Source organism: Gigantopelta aegis, chromosome 8 (assembly GCF_016097555.1).
Source record: "Gigantopelta aegis isolate Gae_Host chromosome 8, Gae_host_genome, whole genome shotgun sequence".
NCBI classification, from domain to species: Eukaryota; Metazoa; Mollusca; class Gastropoda; order Neomphalida; family Peltospiridae; genus Gigantopelta; species Gigantopelta aegis.
Window position 1 is genome coordinate 54,173,737 of NC_054706.1, and position 6,000 is coordinate 54,179,736.

Sequence of the window (6,000 nt, forward strand, 5' to 3'; positions counted from 1 at the left end):
CTTTCTTTCTTTTATAATACGTCAGTACATTGTAGAAAACAATTTAATTTTTAACGCTGTACATAAATATATACTAGTAGCTGAAAGTAAGAGATTGAGTTGAACTTACTTATTATTCTGATCTTATTGCCCCATATAAAGTTAGCTCCAACAATAGGATCATTACTATCATATTTTTCTCGACTATCCCAGTTCTATTCTATCTACTTTCTACCTTTTATTACTATATGTTAAAAAATATTAATTATTTAAATATTTTATGCCATTAGACATTGTTATTATGCTTTAGATATATATGATTATGAATATTGTCTGATGTCCATCTTGTTTAGGAGAGCACTTATATAGGCTCTGCCTGTTGTGCAATCCTTTTGATTCTTTTTTTATCAATAAAATATCTCAAAACAAGTACATTGTAAACTACGGTACAGATATTTGGTGTCTAACATATCGTTATTTTGATATTTGGTTAAGAAAGGAAACCTGGTGTCACCACATACACATGTATTAACAATGAAGCAGAACACCCCCCCCCCCCCCCCCCCCAACAATAAAGCAGCAATCATGCCAATGGATCTTTTATATGCATTTTTAGACAGATTCCTAGACAGGACAGTACATACCATAGCCTTTGATGTACCTGTCATGTGGCACTGGTTAGTATGGAGAAACCGGCCTTGGTGGTGTGGTGGTTAAGCCATCGAAAATAAGACTGGCAGGTACTGGGTTTGCAGCCCGGTACCGGCTCCCAGCCAGAGCAAGTTTCAACGAATCAATGGGTAGGTGTAAGACCACTACACCCGCTTCTTTTTCACTAACCATTAACCCAGTGTCCTGGACAGACAGCCCAGATAGTTGAGGTGTGTGCCCAGAACAACGTGCTTGAACCTTAATTGGATATAAGCACAGAAATAAGTGTAAAAGACAAATAAAGAAAAACCTGGGTCCATTAAGGTCAATCGATCCAGTGACTCATCACACCACAGGCAAACATTCTGCCACTGAATACAAAAACAAAACAACATTTATTGCTGCTTTAAATGTGTTTTGTTACAGGTATCTATACACATTTGTATTTCTCACTTCTTAAAGTAAATGATAAACACAAATAAAAAACAGGATACGACAAACTACAATGTTTTATTGTAAAAATAGTAAATATGGAACTCATATCCCTGAAACATTGTGTTGTTTATAGTATTAAATATACAACAGCAATAGTTATTAATAAAAGCATGACAGTAACACACAAATAAAAATATTCTGGAATTGGATAACTAATCAACAAACTTAAGATTAATATATAAACTGTCGCTTTGCCAGTGACTTAAAAAAAGAAGAAAAAACCAGGAGGATATTTGAATAAAGTTATCATGTTAAATGAAAATGCAAGCAATTGCCAATATTCCCATGAATAGCGTGGTACATTTACTGAAAGCCTGAAAATATATATATATTTTTTTAATATATATAGTTTAATTAACTTATGAACATTTTTGCCTAGTAAATGTAACTGTGTAGTTGTTTTTTTGTTAATAGTATTAGTTAAACAATTCCAGTATAGTACTGCAGTACTCATAATGATGTAATAAAATATATGCGTAATATTGCATAGTTCATTGTATTAGCTGAACAGCAGAATTAATTACAGTGAAACCCCTCTAAACCGGACACCCTTGGGACCAAGACAACTGTCCGGTATTAAGAGGGATTCGGTTTAGAGAGGCTAAGTTATGTCCTGGTTTTTAAAAAGGGACTGTAAAACGTCCAATTTTGAGGGAATACCAGTTTACAGAGGGTCTGGTCTTGAGAGGTTTCACTGTAATAAGATTTAAAAAGGCACACACTAAAGGCAATGCCACACAATACAAGTTCCTCATACAAGAATAGCTGATGCAATTGTAATGTTGTCTAATTACAATCGGCAATTTTTTTGGTTATTCTTGTACGAAGCAATCGTCTTGTGTAGTGTCGTCTTAAGACTTCCTAACAAGATACAAAACTACACACAATATCTGTTTAAGAGTAAAATAATAATAATAAACTACCAATAGCTAAGTACTTAAAGATATACATTCCAATATGTGGTGTATATTCACAATAATAAATAACAAGATACAAACTACACACAATATCTGGTTAACAGTAAAATTAATAATCAACTTAAAACTTCTTAACAAGATACAAACTACACACAGTATCTGGTTAACAGTAAAATGAATCATCAAACTACCAATAGCTAAGCACTTAAAGATATATATTTCAGTATGTGATATATTCCATTATATTCACAATCATAAATAACAAGAATCAACAATACTGATTATATGCAGAATTTTAAAAAGTTGATGAATCTCAGATCTAAAAATTCAAAATGGATTTAACAGTGCTGCTGCAAGAAGCTGTCACAAAATAGATCTGCAACCACATTTTTATTATTAGTAGTACCAGTATATACTTTGTTGTCATTTGTACTGAATTGTTGATCTGCCTTGGCGGCACCGTGGTTAAGCCATCAGACTACAGGCTGGTAGGTACAGGGTTCGCAGCCTGGTACCGGCACCAACCCAGAGCGAGTTCTTAAGGGCTCAATGGGCTCAATGTTAAAAATGTAAGGCCACTACACCCTCTTCTCTCTCACTAGCCACTAACCAACTAACCCACTGTCGTGGACAGACGGCCCAGATAGCTGAGGTGTGTGTGCCCAGGACAGTGTATTTGAACCTTAATTTGATATAAGCACGAAAACAAATTGAAATAAAATGAATTGTTGTCACAAGATGATCTGAATTTAAAGCTACCGTAATATCTTTATGGCATCAATAAGATTGCACCAAACCAAAAACAGCTACATTATTAATGATTAATAAGAAATAGTATGTATACAGCAAATATATGGTATTTGCATAATAACAAGCATTCTGAAAGTACTACTAAAGCAATACATGTCCCCTAATTTGGACCAAACAAATGTTCTATTCTCCTAAGTTAAAGGGCCATAACTCTGTGAAAAATTGAAAAATCACCATGAAAATTAAACTTGATCTGTAACAGAACATGATAAAACTATACACAAAATCTCAGCTTAATATCTTGCGGCACTGCCAAATAAAAACCAAGGCCTGGATTTCTTGGAGGTATCTACTATGTTCAAAGTCCATAAATTCATTAAAATGGGTAAATTGCCATGAAAGTCAAACTTGATCTGTAACAATATATGATAAAGCTATTATACAAACTTTCAGCTTAATATATCATGGCACTGTGATAAAAAAAAAAATAACCGGAAAACTACATGTCGGACAGACAGACAGACAGACAGGACGGAGATGACCTATAGTCAACTCCACTTTGACTAGTAGGTGATTAAAAATAACTGAGTGACATAGAAAAGTTGACAAAAAATTTAATAGAAATCTTCTGACTGCATCAGCACAATACAGCAGTGGCAGATCCAGGGATTTTTAAGAGGGGGAACCTAAATATAATGTGTTAAGATCGAAGATTTATGGAGAAGAAAGGAATATTTGTTCAATGACACCTCAGCTCATTTCAAACTACAGCTATTTGTTGACTAATATATGGTTAAACCATTATAGCGTGGGCAGGGCCACCAGGGCGGTTACCCTGGGTGCAAAATTCTGGACTGGTGGAAGGGACTTGGGGGAGTGCTAATGGTCCACTGGTTGGGGGGCGCAATACTTGCCTTGCCTCGGGCGCTGGCAACCCACACTACACCAGTGAGTATAATGGAACATGCTGCTGCCACATAAGCTACTCCTACTAAAAAAGCATCAAGTGATCTTTTATTAATGTGTTTTGTTTAACGACACCACTAGAGCACACTGATTTATTAATCTTCGGCTAATGGATGTTAAACATTTGATAATTCTGACATACAGTCTTAGAGAGGAAATCTGCTGAATGTTTCCATTAGTAGCAAGGGATCTTTTATATGCACCATCCCACAGATAGGATAGCAAATACTATTGCCTTTGATATACATGTACCAGTTGTGGTGCATTGGCTGGAATGAGAAATAGCCCAATGGGTCCACCGACGGGGATCGATCCCAGACTGATTGTGCATCAGATGAACATTTTACCACAGGCCTATGTCCCTTGACTTTGTGATTTTTTACATGCACTTCCCAGACCTGACAGGCCACTGATATACCAGTCATGGGACACTTGCTGAGACAGGGGAGAATTGTTTAGTCCAACGAGGGCAAATGATTCTGCAACCCATTGCACACCAGGCGAGTGCTCTACCACTGAGCTACATTCTGCCCAAGGTTAACAAAATGCCAAGTGCTGGATGCTGCATATGTCCTAAGGGTGAGTTGGATTGTGTGTGTGGTTGTGTGTGTGTGTGTGTGGGGGGGGGGGGGTCAGAGGCATGGGATTAAGCTGTTTAACATTTACATAATGTAATAGCATATTAAATATTCTGAGGAAATGGAAATGTTTTTATTTAACGACGCACTCAACACATTTTATTTATGGTTATATGGCATCAGACATATGGTTAAGGACCACACAGATATTGAGGGAGGAAACCCGCTGTTGCCACTTCATGGGCTACTCTTTTCGATTACAGGAAGGGATCTTTTATATGCATCATCCCATAGACAGGATAGCACATACCACAGCCTTTGATGTACTAGTTGTGGTGCACTGGCTGGAGTGAGAAGTAGCCCAATGGGACGGGGATCGATCCCAGACTGACCATGCATCAAGCAAACGCTTTACCACTGGGCTACATCCTGCCCCATTCTGAGGAAAGGATCCAGGGCCCCATTCCATTAAGTGATCTTACAGCTAAGATTATACCATATGCACTTAAGGTGACCTTAGTGCTAAGATCGCTTCGTAGAACAGGGTTCAGATCTCCAGAAGCCACAATTGTAGTCTTGCAAGAGTTACGTCCCTTGCAAATGCTGAGAATTTATGTTCAAGATCAGTCCTGATTAATTTTACCAGCCAATTCCTGTAGATCACAGAACTACAAATATCATCCAATGACATAAAAATACCTGTTTCTTTTAATGTGAACAAAATAATTCACCATATCAATTTTTTTTTCTTTAAATTGTAAAATATGAGAGAAAATATTCAGTACCAATTTGAACATAAGGCTTCCCTTCCCACCCAGAGCAAGTTGTAACAACTTATTGGGTAGGTGTAAGACCACTACACCCTCTTTTTCTCTCACTAACAACTAACCCACTATCCTAGACAAACAGCCCAGATCACTGAGGTGTGTGTGCCAGGACAGTGTGCTTCAACCGTAAATGGATATAAGCACAAAAATAAGTTGAAAAATTAAAATGTTGTTTAATCTATGAAGACTGCAAACTGAAAAACATATGTATTGAATGTTATTTTACTATTTAATCACATTTCAACCACAGTTGCTGCCTTGTATAGAGTAATTCAGAAAATATTCCAATAAAATGGAGCTGCCACTGCATGGAAAATAGCAGTTAAATGCATAAATAACAACATTTCATTGTATTGGAACACCATATAAATATTAATTTAAAGGGACAGACCCTAGTTTTAAACACTAGAGCATATTTCTTTTACTATTAGAGCCGCTTATGATCACTGAAATCAAACATTTTATTCTTTAGATTATTGGTTTCCATAGAAACGAAGTGTTTCTGATCATCCTGCTCTTTCAAATACCAATTTTTTTTCATTCTTCATATTTTTAAAAACACATGTACATGTGCGTCTGAGAAGTAGTGGTTATTGATTTGAGTTCTAATCTATTTTTAAAGATATTTCCCGGTTTCAACGTCACGGATAATAATCCAATAAAGAACCTTTGACTTAAGATAGTTTAACATTTGCTTATATACTTGTTAAAACTTTTAATGATTTTTAAGTTATTCACCGAGTGATAGTTCTATACGGCAACATTTAGCTGGACGTTCCATTTTGAAAATCGATATATGGCAATGAAAGTGGACACTGCAGAGTGAACATTACTTTT